This window comes from Rhea americana, unplaced genomic scaffold (assembly GCF_003343005.1).
Source record: "Rhea americana isolate MKP2758 unplaced genomic scaffold, rheAme1 scaffold_16, whole genome shotgun sequence".
NCBI classification, from domain to species: domain Eukaryota; kingdom Metazoa; phylum Chordata; class Aves; order Rheiformes; family Rheidae; genus Rhea; species Rhea americana.
Window position 1 is genome coordinate 2,073,196 of NW_028185705.1, and position 18,615 is coordinate 2,091,810.

At 35.7% G+C, this 18,615-nt stretch overlaps 1 protein-coding gene across 5 annotated transcripts in view; it reads right to left on the bottom strand.

The window, feature by feature from the left end:
• The window catches only part of CNTN4 (contactin 4), a 368,687-nt gene that overhangs the window by 293,076 nt on the left and 56,996 nt on the right, over positions 1–18,615 (bottom strand). For 2 of the 5 annotated variants that reach the window (XM_085300035.1, XM_085300031.1), the window contains 2 exons: positions 9,243–9,303; positions 6,674–6,750 (listed from right to left, as the gene is read on the bottom strand). The exons of 1 other annotated variant lie outside the window; for it this stretch is intronic. The gene's annotated coding sequence lies outside the window, so the exon portion shown is untranslated. Of the gene's footprint in view, positions 1–6,654; positions 6,751–9,242; positions 9,304–18,615 lie in introns of all 5 variants that reach the window. 2 more of the 5 variants (XM_085300032.1, XM_085300033.1) reach the window with 2 other exon arrangements.

The window sequence follows — 18,615 nt, forward strand, 5'->3', positions numbered from 1 at the left end:
ATGTATAATACCTTAACAGGAAAAAAAAAAAAAAAAAAAAAAAAAAAAAAAAAAAAAAAAAAAAAAAAAAAAACACTAATTCATGCAGAACAAGTAGGTAGATAATGTTCTTATCTAGTCAGTAGGAATGTTTAGTACCTTTTTATAAAAACATGCTCCGAACATCCTACAGAAAGGACCAATTAACTGTAGATTTGWGCGTTTGTTCTGAGCAGTAGCATTAATAATCCGAAAACATAGCAGTATGCACAGAGCTGAATTCATATTGATAATTGCTTCAGTATAATTTATGTCAGTAGGTTCTACACAAGGAACATGGAATACTAGTAGATAATACAGTAAATTTAAAAAAATTTGCATAAAATTAATGCACCATTAAACTTAGCTATATCAATAGAAGTACTTTATGAAGGTCAGCAGCATGAAGGAATAGAATTCCTAGATACCAATCAAGTTACCGACACATGAAGAGTCGTCTGAAACAGCAGTATGACAGTTTCAGAGCAAAGAGCAGCAATGGGTCACAGCGAAAGATCAGAAGTCACCCTCAGAGCTGGGTAATTCCATTAGCTTCAGAGAAATTGCATCAGGTTCCACCACAGATGCAGAGTTTCGCATCAGTTCTGTGAAACAAACTGAATAAATGCACACAGTATTTACTGCTTCCTGCAGCTTGGTGCAAGTTGCCTTGTTTTCACAGGGTGAAAACAGGTCTTTACAGATCTTTTCAACTGAGAAGCATTAGAAAGATAAATGCATGTTTCTTAACCTAAAATGCAACAAAGCACTTCCTACAGTGTAGTTATTCCTCCATTTTTCCACTGTTGCATCTTTTTAAAATATGCAAATATACTGAGAAATGCTCTGTANCCACACAAATGGCTATCACACTGTTGTGCTAAATCACTTAACACTTGCATACAGGTAGCATTTTTGGTTCACTAGCATATCTTGGTCTCTTCCTGGAAAACGTAATGTCATACTAACAAATATAAATAAAACAGGAAAAAGACAGCAAAACAAACTTAGAATAAAGTTTAAATTCACAGTAACTTTTATTGCAAAAGCTACCATTACAAATAAAGAACACTTTTAGAGTGATTCACAGCACAAGCAGTTTCTTCATGGCAGATTATAAAAATAGGATGACAAACGTGAAAATTTCACTCTGATCTTTCAAAACAAAATAAAGAAGCAGAAGTGATTAAGAATAGTAGAGGATACCTAAATAAACTGAACCATGACTCATGATGATTTGCAAGCACATGTGCAGCCATATACTTTTTATTTGCTGTATTTTTGAGGAAAGGGGAATTGTGAAAAGAGGCAAACATATCCGATTTATTACATGTAATGACTATAGAGACTAGGGGGTTTATATTAACTGAGAAGTTTAATAATAACTTTACAGGTAAGCCTTTACCTTCATGGACCATGGCAGTCTATACACACTGTTGTTTGGTCACTAATATTGTCACTACAAATCAGAATTTCTCACTGGGGAAGAACATTCCTAACTTGTGTTTTGAAGTCCCATTAGGATCATTGAACTAGCCAGCTTTTTACTTCAGAGCATTTTCTGCTAATCATAAACACTGTAAGGGTTAGATATAATAATAAAAAAAAACCACTGCAAAGATCAATTAACATAGTTATTTTTGAAGCTACACATCGTGTTCAAACAGAACAGTTTGATTCGCATTATCACATACAAATGAGGCCAGGTACAGAGTGGATAATCATTAAAAACAAGAAATTGAGTGAAAGCTTCTGAGCACAGCCTGGAAGTTTATTTAATAGGCAGCACAAAAATGTCAAAACAAATGAAAGTGAAACATTTAAACAACACTATCCTTTTTGATAAGGTGAGATGACAGCTCACTAGGATACAGAATCACAGTGCTGGAACATCAGCAATTGTGAAGAAATTACTGGCATGCTGTGTTTGGTTTACTGTCTCCCACCTTGCATTTTACAAACTGTATCAAAGCACATACTATAACAGCTCCAATTTCTTTCACAGCAGCTACACCATGTGAGAAAAATTGACAGATTAAATAGAATGTAACTGCCAAAGCAACTGTGAACTATAGCTGCCCAAGAGAAGAAATTTCTGTTCCTCAGAATATCATGTTAAGCACCACTTTTGTGATCAAATGCAACAAGAGTCCATTGTATTATAATGCTCCTGGAGTGGGGATGTGGGAAGTCAACTTTTTCTTCATCCCCTTCACGGGGGCAAAACATTACTGCAGCTCATGTAAGCTCTGGTCTACTACACAACAGCCTCTTCAGAYAGTAAGTATCCCATACAAAAAGAAATATATGCATTGAATTTTTGTCCACATTCAGTCTTATTTTGATGGATTCTCAAAGCTCTCCTACTTCAAGTAGGAAGAAATAAAATCTGATCCTAATAGAAATTGATGATGCTATGTAAAATGAACCCCCCACACTGTTTCACTAAGAGACGAGTGCTAATCTAGTTAAAACACTGCAAGTTCACTACTTTATCACCACTGACATGCACATGCCTAAGTGCCAGTGACATATGCAAACATCTGTTATTTATCTTGCTCTGCATTCATTAAACAAACAAACAAAAAAATGGTATCTCAAACATTTTAAACTCAGTCTTTCTTCTCAAAGTATTACAAGCTCAGGAGAATGAACTATTTCAGCTCTGAAGGCCTGATATGATGTTAGCCTTACTGGACAGACAAGATATGGAAAGACTAGAAAAAAAAGATCCATTACAATATTGTTCATTATTTCAACAAGTATCACATACTTCACATCAGAGCACTGCCTGGCAGGATCACTTCACTGTGTTCTACTGAAACATTAGAAACATTTTTAATAGCTGATAAATTAGCCAAAATTAGCCACAGGGATAAAACTTGCAGTAATCAATTTCCAGGCAATGTACATCTATGTATTCCTGTTAACTGCCTAGGCCCTACTTAAAAAAGTAGCAAGTAAAATAGTTAATACAGCTTCAAGTGGTCTTTTGGGAGCTCCAGAATGCAGRCATGAGAAAGAGCTTTAATGTTGTTCACCAAGTCAAGGGACCAGCACAGCTCCTGCAGGTGAGCTCGGACGACCGTCAGAGCCATTTCACCAGCTCAGCTAACAAGAACAACTATTCCTTGGCATACCAATCCGTAAACAAAGAACAGGGTATTTCAATGAACCATCTGCACAAAAACAGCACGGAAAAAAAAAAAAAAAAAAAAAAAAAATCCACAACCTTCAAACTAACCCCCATCTTAGTGATTCCTGGATTTTCAGAAGGACTATGATCTTTATCCAGCAAAACAGAACAGAGCAGATTCAATCTATAGCAGCACAAGCGGAAATAGATGGTTCAAATCCTTTGGCTGTTTGCCATTCGGTTGAATAAGTGGACTGTGGTAGGAGTGAAATCACTTAACTCACCCATGCTAACAACTAGCCTCCTTCRGCTCCCTGCATAGTTAACTGAGAAAAGGGAGAACTTCCAGAACACAAATCAGCTTACATACCCTTCTCCACCAAGAATGGCACAAATCAAAAACCRACTATGCACTTAATTTAAACATATCAACTAGGAACCTGAACTAAACTTGAAGTAATTTCTATTCAGTCAGTCTATGACCAGCTTCCACATTAACATATTAACCGTGCACTATATACTACAAAAAATATCAGCTGAAGCATCTGTTCCACCTGGCTCAAGCCCTTCTTAGTTTTAGGCCTCATTTAAAAAAAAAAAAGAGCAATTTTTCAGTTTTACGATGCAGCCACACTGTGTATGCAAAGCCTTTGGAGCAGATGTGCATTCTGCACTGCTGCATGGGCTGTGCATACACACGGCATGTGAACTTCACACTGAAATTTAAACTTAACCCAACAATTCACTCTCAATAGTTTTGCTAGGATTTTTCAAATACATATATATATTTATAAAGAGTTTTCTTCAGTATAAAATGAGTCAATTGACTAGGTTATTAAACAAAATAGCATTAGAAGATTATGTTAAAAATTCACTGTAACTAGTATGATTTTAAAATTTTAATTCTGTACTACAACATAGCAAACTGACCACTACAAACTGAGTATTAAGAACTTTAGGAATCTGATTTTAAATGACAAGAGCACTTCAGCTCCAAACAGACAATTCATTATTAACAAAATCTCCTGTAGCCATGTCTTCAAGCAGCTTATAAACTCCTCCAAGCTGCACCAGCTAGGGGGGAGGGGGGGAGAGGGGGAGAGGGGGCGAGGGGGAGAAAAGAGGGTGAAAGCTACTAGAAATTCCTTGCTTTTGTCAATTCCAATCTTAGAACAGAATGCTCTTCTTGTTTTTGTTCTTAGAAGTCAGTATCTTTCCCCACCCTGAATTACTGCCATGTCACTATTTTCACTCCATTTACAGCCTCTCTACCTCTCTCTCCTATAAATCCTTATGCCCCCTTATGCCAAATCCTTGGCCACCTGCAACAGTCAGAGTAACATAGATTCTCACAAGCCAAATGCTGGAAGAACTTCCACGATCTGACTATTGTTTTAAAAAAATCTTTGGAAAACTAATTGTTATATAGCATCTTTATAGGTATTACAAGCTCAAGCTAATATCACTTGTTATCACAATAGAAATGATTTATGAAGAGTAAGGGGTTTGAATGTACCTGTGTAAACATTAAATCATGTAAAGTCCAGTGTAAAGCATTTGAACTGCATGTGTAGCAGTCAATTAGTAGTTTCTGAAAGCCCTATTAAGCAAATGCTGGAATCCCTATTTTTCAGTGTTTCTAGCAGCTTTCAGCTACAGTGCTAACAGACAGATGAAATGAAGGATGAACCAGCTTGCACAGGGCCAGGCTTAAGAACAGCAGCACTATTAATCCCGTGGCTCAAACCTTCTATGGATTTAAGCACTAACATAAGAGCTGCACACCTGTGCTGGTTTTGGTACAAGCTTTCTGATTCTAAACAGAATTACAGAATGAGGACAAAGAAAGGAGATAGGATAAATGATTTTTACAAAAAACATCATGAAAGCAATTATTTCTAACCAGAGTCTTTCAGATTAGTCCAAAATATTTTTGTTTTCAGGTATTGTAAACAGCTGTCAGGAGCTGAAATATTTAGATATTCTATGAACACAATTCATCTGGAGAGTAGGATAATATACAGTGGACTTCTCTGCCTAAATATGCCGTGATTTCTGCCTTCACTGAAGAGAAATAGGCACACTGTTGAATTCCTCCCAATAGTCTATCTTCCATTAGTAAGCAGTCCAGGCAAGCAGCCCATTTTATAGAAGGGAAATTATTTAGGATAACAGTTATCAATTATGATAAACAATGATCCAAGGATACAAAGCAACAGCTCATGAAATACCATCGCAGATTATCAAAATCAAAATGCTTCCACTTCAGAGGTTTTGATCTTCAAGTTGAAATTATATATTTTCATAAGTCTGTTATATCTTGTATTGAAAATATAATTGTATTGAAGGCAGGTCTGCTAGAGAATGTAAAGAATTGCTCAATTCTGAGTGGCTTTCAGACATGCAAGGCAGCTGTTGTGATTTCTCCTAGAATTTTAAGTTTGAGGAATAATCCCTGGCTTTACAGTCAAATGCATCTCCTACATTGAAACAGCCTAGCAATAAAACTTCGCGGAATCTTTTCTGATTGAAACAAAAGTAGACTTCCACAAACCATTGGGAAGCAAAAAGCACTTATAGGTATGAATGGTCATTTCTTGCAGCAGTTTACCATGTCGGAATTGGAAACCGATATTTGCTTGAGAGTTATCAAAAAGACTATTTAAAAATCTCAAGATCAATCTCATTTCAAGACTGGCATATATAAGCATATAAAGCAAACTGCATTTACATCAGCTCTGCCTTTTATTTTCTCTTTGAATAAGTACTGGAATATTTAAATGCTCTGAAAATAGCTCTGAATGCTCTGCTGTTCAGCAGAGAAGTGACATCACTGGACATTAATACCAGTGTTGGGGAAAAAAAAGAATAAAATTTCAGGTAGGTCTTGCCAGTCATTACTCCAAAAAATAAAATGATAAAAAAAAATGATAATATGACAAGAAAAAGCAGTAGGTGCTTGGTTTCTGGGGTAATGCTGTAAGCAAGTGGTCAGTGCTGGCTCTATCTTTGAGCTAAATGTCCACATAAAAAAACAAGAATTTAAATCGTAGAAGCCATTACTCACAGCAATACTAAAATGATGGATATTTTACATTATGCCAGAAACGAAGGTTATTTCTTTGCTAACCTAGTCTGCTGAGAAGTATAAGAGCTTAAAGATACGCTTACATCTACAATACTTGCAAGAAGAAACAAAACACCAAAGAGGTTCATGTGTGCCCACCAGAAACCAACAAATACCATGAACATGTCTCTCCCCCGTCAACCTCCTCTTTATTGACAAATGTTTCAGAAAGAAGATGTATGCCACACCAGTATTATTTTCCTACCAATCCTTATTGGTTATGTCTTTGGAAACTAATCCATGTTCCTATACCAAATGAAACAGTCTGACCGTCTCCATTAACCACAAATCAAATCAAAACACTGAAATCTTCCAGCAGAAGAGAAGCCAGAATTGGAGGAATCTAATCACAACAAAAACATTCAATATTAACCTGTAGTTGACATGCCTACCAGAAAACAGGCTGTGCAGCGCTTTGACAGTCATTTTTCCAGCTGGATGCTGTAATGTCTYCAGGTCAGTCACAGCCCTAAGATGAAGCAAGAAGTTAGTTTCTTCTGCTTATTTCTTTAACTTTTGTCACTTGAGACTCAGTAAGGAAGTTCAACATGCTTATTACCATCTAAGCATAGTACAAATAGGCAGAAACGTTATTTGACAATTCATTACAAATTGTCTGAAAATAATACCTTTTCTTTTTACCTTCTCATATCCATGCATAAATAACAAGACTTCTGCCTCTACTAACGTGAGGGTGATTCTTGAAATTTGTAAGATTCCAAGTGTGACAGACACCTATATAATATCAAACTACTTAATTTTTAAAAAAAACTATGTACAAGGGACACTGATTATATTCAAGCCTCCTATTAGACTCATTTGAAAGATTTCTAGAGCAATACCCTACAATTCACATCAGGAGCAGTGGCAACACATCAACCAGCATCCCAGCCCATAGCAACCCGAGCCCTCCTTTGCAGCTCTCATTCAAACATAAGCCAGAATTGGCTCAGCTTGGCTTCAGTTTGACACGTTACTGGCCCAAGGTAATGTGGCTATTGGCCAGAGACCGTACCAGCTGAGTTATTTCACAACTGAAGCAAACACAGACAAGCTGCTGCTGAGACAATAACTAAGATTCACTGGCAAAAAGACAACTTTTTGTGTAATAACCATAAAACATTCTTACACATGCATTTCCGGCAGCAGTTACTTTATATTTGTCTGTCCTAAAGAAGTGGGGAATATTCATTAGGAAAAGTTGGCCAGTACTGAGATCTCTGAATGCCTTTAAGTGAGCTCTTCATTCAAAATTTTTGAACTCTAAATTAAAAAATCCCTCTCAAACGGTGTTGTACAGATCTTGATGCACTATATGTCAAGATGTCACACAACACATCATTCTACTGGTCAGATCATAACATGTCTGTCTTTTCTGCTTCATTATTTTTCCTAATTTTGCTCAGGCCATCCATGCAAGATGTAAGTTGTGCTGCAATCTGCAGCAGTAAGAAGTGATTTCCATCCTTTGTCCCATCTTCCATATCAATTAAATAGCAGATAGCTAAGAAACTACTTCATACAAGTTAAGCTATATCTAATGTTCTCAAACTTTAAAAAACAAGGTGCAGCCTTATGACACTTTCCTTTTCACTGTGGATGGGAGCTGCCCCCCTTCACTGACATTTTCATTAGGCACAGGTACATTTATAAATGGAGAATGATCTCAGTGCGTCTGAGTAGCCTGAGATCCTCTAACGAGAATGCTTCATAAACTGTTCTACTCTAAACTGATAGAAAGAAAGAAAAATGTTGTGGCCTTTCCTCAATTACCCACAACTCAACTCCTGAGAGACAAAGTTTAAAAAAAATAAATAAATTAATAAAAAAAAAAAAAAAAATTACCCACAACTCAACTCCTGAGAGACAAAGTTTAAAAAAAATAAATAAATTAATAAANAAAAAAAAAAAAAAAACAGGCATTTCATCCTGAAACCTTGACTCTCACACCCTTCTGCTCACTTAATAGTCTTCATTGTGACTTACAGAGAATAATGAAATACTCTGAAATCACCAGAGGTGTCCTGGCTTATACTAGAGCTGCCGCTCCTTGTTGTACACCTAACTCACTACAAAGACAGGTCTTCTGGCTTAGAGTCCAGTTCATTTCTATAGCTTCCTGGCACTAATTGATCTTACATTATTAATCACTTAAAGAGCAGGGAAGTATTTTCACTCTCCAGGTTTTGGGCCTCACATCATGAATTCACTTGAACGTTCAGTTTCAGCTTTACACCTTTGAGGCAGATACTTGAAGTTAATCTGGTGCTTCAGCACTACTCTGAATCTAATGCTCCCTTGAGCTTTCACATGTAACTGTAAAAAGAGCAACAGAAATTTTCCTAAACTAAATCTGAACTGTTGTTGTTGAAGAGCACATTTATAACTTGCAGCTAAATTTCTGCTCTCTGCTACATATTGCTTTTCAACTTTATTTGCCTAATAGGAAGTTTTTCCTTATGTAGCTAGTCCCAAAGAATGATTATGTGACTAAGATACTGATTTAACTAGTTCTGGATTTCTAAGTCTTCACTGTGAAAGATGTTTTTATCCAATCTCTGGTTTGAAGTTAAAGTTGGTGGAACAAGCAGCTTTCTGGTATTGAAAACACTGTACTTCATTAATTGAGAAAAAAAAATGTGTTCACTGGAAACAGTGTTCTATAAAATCCAGCTCTTCCTTTTTTATATACACACACATACACTTAAATAAGGAAGTAGACATCATAAACAGCTGAAAGATATTTAAATAAATACTACAAACTCAGTGCTGCATGCTAGGCATAAGAAAGGATCATAAACAGGAGAGGATGAACTTTTATCGATGTATATTTAAAAACCAGTGAGCAAACCAAGTAACTTCACCTAGAAAAGAGGTTTTGGGGTATCAACTGCAAATCATGCAAGTTATGTACTCTAGTTCGCAAAGGTAGGGAGAAGCACTTGTTTTGAAGAAACCCACCTTATGGAATTAGATTTCTTTCATGTTCTAGGAAAACAATCTGGGGTTATGATTGTAGCAACTGAAAGAACAGAATGAAGATTTTTGTGTAAGCTTAGAAAAGGCATTTTACCAGATGCTTGTGAAATCAGGATGGTAAGAATTTCCATATCCTTCAAACTCTCCACCTAACAGTACTCAAATGCATTTTGTACCATCCCCTAAATAGCCTACCTTCTGTTGCTGTGGTTATGACTACTGCTCAAGGCAGATAATCAAATTTCTGTAGAATCAAAAAGAATAAAACATAGGTGAAGCTTTAGAAAAAAAAAAAAAAAAAAAAAAACAGCCATCCACCCAAAGGTCAGGGCCTCTGGCAATGAAAGAAAAAATTACTCCCCTAGTCTTCAAACAGATTTATTCTTGATATGAAGCAGGACCATTTACAGTTAAGTAAAATTTTAAAAGTGGTAGTAAAGCACATTATAAGCTTTCCTAATTCAATTTTCTCTGGCATTTATTATGGTTAATAAAAATACCTAAATGTCAACTAGATTTATAAAAATGGATTTATAGCTTTATAAATAAAAATGTATTTATAGCTTAAGAAATGCATAAACTGGATTATTCACGAGAACAGTTTATGGAAAGCCCAATATCCTAAATTGATAGAGATTTTGGTTTTGTTCCTTGTCAGAGGTAATTAGCATTTGTTTACAAAGTTTTTATTTTATAGTAGCAAGCACTGTAAAAATGCAATTGTTTACATTAACTATTTTGAGAATTCATATTCAACTTCTCAGGTTCTACCCTATTTTTTAACTACAAATTTCTCACCTAGCAAGACAAATCAAAGCACCTCAAAATATCTTCTCTGTAGACCTACTGTTTCAGGAACACAGCTCCAGAATAAAATAAAATTAAGAACAATCATATTATTAACCTGCAAGCTGTATCTTAATTTGAAGAGAGTAATGAACCCATCTTGTTTTTAGGACATATGACAAGATAGAGACAAATCACAGACATCAGGACTGATCCAAATATAGGACTTCTAAAACAAATTGAAATCTCTCCTTTACTAATTTACTTCTAAATAATCTACTTCACTATTTTCCATCCTTATCTGCCTGTTCATACAAATACATATACACTACTTAGAGCAACCAGAATGGCAAGCAGAACTTTCATATTAGTATTTCACAATGACCTTAAAGCATAAAAATGTAAAAATCAAAAACGAGCGGGGGAGGTACTTGCTTTAGCCAGCAAGTCAGTTTGTTAATTTACTGGTTTCTTTGGAGAATCAGTGAAATTCCTTAGCCCTTTTAAAATAAATCTGTATTCAATTTACAAGTGCACTCAATGCCAGAGATCCACCACCTTGCATGGATAATAAAATACTCTTCTGAATACTACATAATACCAACTCAAGATCCAGGAGACTATAGATGCATTCAGAGTGCCTCATCCCTAGATCCACAAGAGAACGCACAGAGGAACACTGCTGTCATCTCCCGTGGAAGAAGGCACTAAGTTAAGGGGCTTCTACGCCAGCATTTTAGCTCAGACCACAGATGCACTTGCAAAGTGCATCTCCCAGTTGTCCGCTCTTATTGCATAAGAAGTATTACAGAGCAATCTCTGAGCCTATGAACTGAAAAATAAAAGCTAGACATCATACTACTAATGCACATATATAAACATGCTCGTTGATATGCCAGTTAAAATTTAATGTGAAGGAAAAAATCAGAAACTCTGTTGCAGAGGTCTCAAGCCTCCTGAATAGCCTCTTTATTTCAAAACCTTTATGGATGAGAGACAGACCAATCCCACACGGTAAAAGGATAGTATATTTTAATGAATATGGCTTACCTGGAAGAGGATGGCAGAAACTAAAATGCAACGTGAAGATTTGCCTTACCTAGCGTGGTGACAAACATTTGCTTAATGTGGGAGAGGGTCTTTGAATTTAAGTTACTTTAAAGAGAAACATTTTAAAACTGCTGGAACAAAACCAGAACTATTTACAGCAGTGAAAAAGAAATCTGCTTCTGGACTACAATAAACCATTTTCAGCAAACTATTTAGGGTTCCTTGGGCAAGAAGCACAAAGATTAACCAGCTCTTGGCTTGTTACATTGTATCGAGTCCAATAAATTATTTTAGACAGTCCAGCGTTCAGGCTATCGCTATAACAGTTAGATAATTTCAGTTTGTTAAGAGTTGATAAAGAGAAATAAATAGACCACATTCTGCAATATTCAGACAAAATTCTGCAGTACAATTCAATACACATCAAGAATATAGAAAAGAGAAAATATTAAAAAAAATCTACATACTGAGTACAGTATATGCAATCAGTTCAGCGTTCTCCAAGGGGAAAAAATAGCGTGTGTTAAGCAGTTCTGTTCTCACTACCTTGTGAGTTTGGACAGTTTAACCGTGTCTCACCAACCCCCATCCGCCACCTGCCCTTAGACTCACAGACCTTTGTGGTCTCTGCCACATACTCTCCCAACAAAGTGCTGCCAAACATGCCGACTTGGCTCTTTCCTTCTCTCCAGCCTGAGCATTAAGTTCATCTTTTACATTTCTATGTTCAGACATTTGTCTTATCCTAACAGAGTCAGAACTTCCTCCAAATAAACTTTAATGTTCTTTAATAACATCCATGCTAAAGATTAYGATCGGGAATAGTCTATTTTAACAAGTACTTGAACATTAGCGTAACCAAAGCTTTTATATGTAATTAGTGCTCTAAGCTGAATTGTGGTACAACACCATTTATATCCAAAATTATTTCTAATGAACATTTGGATATAGACTAGAGGACTACAGGTTTTAAAGATTAATATTTTATTTTAAAACCATCTAAAATGCATTTCTGTAACTAATAAAAACAAAAATTAAAGTAATTGCTAAGATAATTGCCTAAAATGATTATTTCATAACTTATAAAGCACTGAACAAAGTTTCTTGCTGGTTAGTGCAAAATTCTAGAATTTATGAATAGAATTAGATTTACTTTCAGCAGAGAACAGACAACTGATGCATATATACAAATAACATAGAACACGTCTTACTTACAGGTGTATGCTCAGCTTTTTAAGCCCTGAAAAAGACAAACATTTCCAAAGCACTTACCCTTTCTAAACGGCATTTAGTATTATGTAAAAGCGCAGAGTTTCCCAGAAAGCTTTTATATACAGGTCTTTTCTATTACAAATGCTTCCCAAGTCCTCACAAATACAGTAAGCTACAAAATTCTTGGTAATATAATTCTTGTTCCAGGAGCTGGCATATTAAAAATCAACACTTCTGTATTTCAGACATATAAGAACAGTGGTTAAAGACCTACAACTATTTTTCTTCCTTCAGATACCTCACATTCCCTTTAAAACCTATCAGTGAATTACACTCCGTGCTCAGAGACATTAGCAAAGTAATATTTCCGTCCTTAAACACTAGCCAAGTTTTTGCAGACATTGTGTCCTCTAAAGTCAAAACAAAACATACAGTGGCTAAAAACGTCTAATTTTAACATTAAAAACAAACTAAATGGTAACACTAAGTGAGTTAGAAACTGCCTATTTCAGCAAAGAATCTTGTCTGTTAACACAGCCCAAAGTTATCAGTCAAGGGCAATATTCTCAGTTCTGTGCAGCCTGGCACCTTCCCAATAGATAAAATACTTCAGATACACTAATTTTTAAATTAAGCAAGAAGTTGCAGTTAGGATTTTCCAATATTTAAAATTTATCAAATATTTTTTCCAGAGGATTTAAATAGCATTTAATCAATATTTAATTACTTTTTCTTAATTCGTAAGATCTCTAGAGGATTAAATAAATATTGAAAAAATATTAGAACTTGGCTTCCCATAAAACAAAGTATTAATGTAACTTTTGAACAGACTTAAAAAAAAAGATTAATCTAATGACAGAAAATGATTTAAAAGATCATAAAAAGAACATTGAAAACAGAACAGATTTGCAATTGCTTTACACTATCAATTACAAAAAGATGCAAAAACGTATTTGTTTTCCATAATTCACACCTTTATTGCTTTAAAGTAACACCTCATAATTTGTCATCCTATTTCGTACCTAAACAAAGGCATATGGTGTAAACCCCACTGCCTTTTCATCAGCTTTGTTGGGGGCCTGGAACAGTCTCAAAGTGACTTGTTTTCAGCAAATCTAAGCAATTTGAACTAAAATATCATTGCTAGATGAAGATTTAACCAAATGGCACAAATGTCAAACTGTCAGAAAAAAATAAAAAGAAACCGGATACATAAACTTGTATTTTTTGCAAATACGTAAGTACCAAGATATGAGTGCTTCTATACCCTTATAGAGCCAAAAACACATCTACATTTGAAGTTGTTTGATTTTGTATATACTATCATCATCTTTATTACATGTTTTTGCTCMAGGATGATGTTTATCCATTACTCTGCCTGTATTCAACTTATACAACCTTTTCTTTGGAGAAAACCTGTTAACAACTGATTAGTAGCAGCATCTTTTGCTATCTGACCTCAGTATTTACAGGTCTTTATTTGCTGACCTTTCATATCATAGTCCCATTCTCCAATGAATTTGTGTCAAGCTAATTAAGGTCTGCCACTGTTTGCAAACCAGTTATAATAAAAACAAGGCTTATCAAAAATTCTACCACTCTTAAGCTGCACCAAGTTTCAAACTTACAGGATGATGGTCCATTCAGTTGGAATAGGAAGTGTCTGGCAACAACAACAACAAAAAAAACTAAAACAAAAAAAAAATCAGGACTTTGCTGTCTTACTGGGGTCTGATCAGGTGAAGATGCGGTACTTTGTGATTTTCTAGTCCACTTAAAATCATGCAGCTCAACGATAAAGGAGTCATTTATCCTTCTAAATTTGACAGTAAAAATGTTCTGCAAAATCTGTTTTATCATTAAACAAACATCAAAACATATAAAAAAGCTCTGTACCATCTAAAAAACTTGCAAAATACAGTATATCATCTCAGTGTCAAGTTTTCTTTCCTAAGCAAGACTGAGATGGCAGTTGAGGTCACTTACCACTATCACATCTCTTGTCACAACAAACAGCCCTTTTATTTTTAGCTTACTTATATTGTAGAGATACAGCTCCCATCCTGGGAGCATTCCCACAACATCCCACTGCCTCAAGCAAAGAGCTTCTACACAGGCAACTGGTGACTGAAAAAACTCAGTCTGCGAGGTGCAGCTTAACTACAGGCTTCATTAATCTGGACAGACGATATCTCACCGGATGAGACTACAAAGCTACATTTGGGAAAATTCTGGTATTTAAAAAAATGACATTTCAAATACATTATGATGGCTGATAGACTCTTTCACAAGTAGAACTGTGAATAATTCRCTTAAAGTTCAAGTTTGTTATATCCACTAACAGCAGTTTGCTACGAAAACGGTGACATTGTACCTTGATTCATTTGAAAACCTATGGAAAAAAAAAATGGAGACCTCCACAACACAAGCCTAACTAAAAGAAAGAGAAAAGGAGCAGTTGTGGTAGCTGGGTGAGGCACACAGATGCATCCCCACCTTCGCTGCACAAGGCATTTATTTTTTAGCAACACTTCCCCTCACTGTACCACAGAGACTTGCAGGGTCAAGACCCTAGAGGTCACTCCYGGCCTTTATCAGCCTTTCATTTTTGTTAAGAGTTGTGAACTGTACAACACCAAATTTGTAGAGTCTCTCATTTCCTACATCAGTATTTCCAATCACTAAATAGAGCTTTCCATTATCTTATTCAACCATCTGCAAAGAGCYGATTTTATGATGTTTCCTAAAATAGCTGAACCTGCAGAAAACAAAAAGGAAGCATTATGGATGCTTGTTCAGGCATGAAGACATCAGTCATACAGGTGTGTCACATCCATGTTCCCTGACAAGCTCATAAACATGGAATTATACAGCAAGTGCTCTTAAAACCCTATAGAGCAGCCTAGGCATGATTTAGAAAAACGTCCTCATAAAATCTCATAAAATTTCTGTTAATTTTATACCTTTTCTCTGGTGGTTCACCATTACTTTAAAAGATACATTGCTTTAGTGATGGTTATCAAAACTGTAAAGACAGACAGATTCATTTCAGAAAGGCAGTGAGAAAATCCACAGATCTGTCAAATAAAGTATTACATGTGCTCAAAACCTATTTGATGCAAGCAGAGTTGGAGAGTCCACATCCTTTTCTTGGCAGTTCCTGAGCCTTTTAATCCATGGCCAGTCCAAAAAAAAAAGCCAAGAAAAACCGTTCACACCTGTAACTTTTTCTGGGGGTAGTTTTCTGGGGGAATTATCAATTATGTTTAAAACAATTCCCATTTCCATGGGCTCTCTGAAAAAGCAGTAATACTTATGATTTACATGGCTTTTGTATCAGCTTTCAGAAGTAGACCTCCTTTACTACCCCAAATAAATAAAATTTCCAAACATATTCAAATAGAAGTGTGAATACCCAATTAGCTGCATGCAATTCATAGACACAGTTCGTGCATCTGGTTCAGCAGTGCTGCTGCATGCATGCAAGAAAATACTCTTAAAAAGTTAAAAAATTAACTTCCGTATCTTGATCCAAAGTCCACTGGATCCAGTGAAAATTACTTTTTTGACAGAGGGTCTAAGAACAATTTGTATTATTTTTTAGGTAAGATTATCATAGAGTAAAGATTCTGAAACGCACTCAAGTCTAAAGTACCACTTTAGACCCAGTCACAAAAGCCTCATGCATGCAAAATTCTCATTATAATCAGCAGGAGTTTGCTTTTATAATGAATATTTGAGTCAACTGATTGGAGTGCTCAACATTTGTGATGGTTTGAGCACAAGATATTCTTGACTGTATGATTTCTCAGTAATACTCCAAAATATACAGCATTGATTTCTTAGAAACAAGAAATCTTTATAGGACAGCAGGGTGGAAGTGGGTAAAGCTATATTCAGGGTAGCTTGCTTAAGTATTTGGAGTTTGCAAAGTTAAGTATTAACTGACAAGGTTCAAATTTCCCTTTAAGCCAATGATTTGGCTATTGGTAATTCTTTGAATGCAACAATCAGGCCTGAGTTCTCCCTCCTCTCATGCAAATACACTCAGGAGAAAAAGAATTTAAGCAGTTTTCAGTCCTCTAAAACAAGATAGTGAACTCTGTCATATATAAAACAGCAATAAAAGGAAGTTGGGTTAGTTTGTATTAATACTACCTCATACTGAAAGTTCTTACAGTATATGCCACAACCAACAGATCATAAATTTTTCATCTTTGATTTAAGAAAGAATTTCAACTATGAACAAATTGCAACCATGCAGTAAAAGCATATTTAACAATGCCATCTACATTCATATTTGGCCACCTAGAAATTTCTGCATAACAGCTAGTTGCCCAGAACAATCATTTTTATTACATCATTTCAATTAATTTTATTGGTTGCAAAAGTCATCAGAACTGATTATTTTAGAGGCCTGAATTTTTTGCATTCAAACAATCCAAAACTTTTCATCATGTGCACTTCATCAGTATGATTCCATAAAAGTCCATTTACTTCTATGGAGTTATAGCATGCTAAAGAACAAGGATCAGACCTCAGAGGTTCATAATGCATTTTAACACAATAAAGACCTCAATCTAGACTTGCTGGAAATATGCTGTGCTTAATATTGCCCTCAGCTGACTAGCTGCTCTAATGTTTCCAACCCTAAGATACTCTAGAACTGGTATCAAACAACCTGTTCATACAAGTCTAACATTAGTCCTCTAAGAAAATCTCCATAGGCTGCCATAAGCGATACAGGATAGTTCTCCAATTCAGTGTGGTGATAGCATATGAGATTTTTTGCCAGTAAACCAAGAGCAGCTCACTTTTTGAAGCACGTGCCTCTTGTGCATGCCCTGCTAACACCACAGCTGTTGTGTTGTGCATTCAAAGTTATGCCAACATTGAGTGTACCCACAAGTGAAAGCTAAGTTTCAGTAATAAAGCTAGATATAAGATTGATAAAATAAGAATTCATTGGAATTTGTTCAACTAACATAGAAAAAGAACTCCACACATCTGCATTAGGAGCAACAAATTTACTGAGGAGAGTCACAGTACAGCTGAGGTAGCCTGACACCGACCATCTCAAAACAGGCAGTAACAGATCTTTCAATGGTAACACGATGGAACTCATTTAGAGCTACTAGCTTACAGATATAGTTCCCTCTTAATTCCATCAAACTAAGACTGTAAGATTTGTATTCTTATTTTTCTTGCCTTTGATATTATCAGTAAAACTGAAGATATTCTCGTTACACATACTGTTTCTTATTTCTTGGTTTTGTATTAAAAGTCTATTATAACAGCAATAAATAGAAGAAATTTCCTTTTCCTACCAGCATTCTTTTTCTGAGCAAACCGCAATGGCAAGATACTAGAACAATGACTACTTCAGGCTTTACAAGAAAAGAGGATCAGCAGGATACAGAGCCAAGTACTTTCCYACCTTCATTCTCCCCATTCTAGGATTTTCCAAATTCAGCTGTGACTCTCCCTCTGAAGTTTGGCTTGTTTTAATACAGAAGCTTGTTTCCCCTTCCCAGCCAGCTTCCTTCTCCCTCTTAACAAAAATCAAAGTCCTTATTTACTCTGGACTTTCACAATACACTAACTTTGCCACCAAAGCCAGTGTAAAATATTCCTGCCTTCTTCCTCTCTTGCTTCCTTCTTCCTCCTCAGGCTACAACATATATCCTATTCCCCTAAGAAAGTTTGCAGGGCTGTGCTGTGCTGTCAACTGGATCACTGAAAGCAACAGTTTTGTAATTTAAGTGTAGACTAATTCTCTGAATTAAAAAACACGGTAAAAATTGCTGAGGGAAGGGCTAAGATTTAGACCAGTTCCCTACGTATGTCAGGGCATCAAAAACTCAAGTTCTTCAGCATACGTAGAATTAAATAAAGAATCTCTGACTCCTGGGAAAATCCCATGAACAACTTCAACAACTAGTTTTATTTAGAGTGCTGCTGTATTTTCATACATACAGCCTTTACTAACAAATCTCTCCATATATAGAAGAAAACTTACACATCTCACTTGAGCCCTTAACGCAAAGGGGATGACATAGGATATAGGATGAAGTAACGATATGACAGTATATAATCAAAAGTTGAACAAATTCATCGCTTGTTCATGGATGGGTGGCCACACAGGACAATCATTTACTGCAGCATGGTCTCAACACACAGCAATGACAAACAACAATGCATGGGTTAAATATTTTCTCATTTTAAAATCATGTTCAGTTTATAAATACATTACTTCACTGGAAAATTTGTAAATTCTTCTATTTCTTCCTATTTTTTTCTGAAAAAA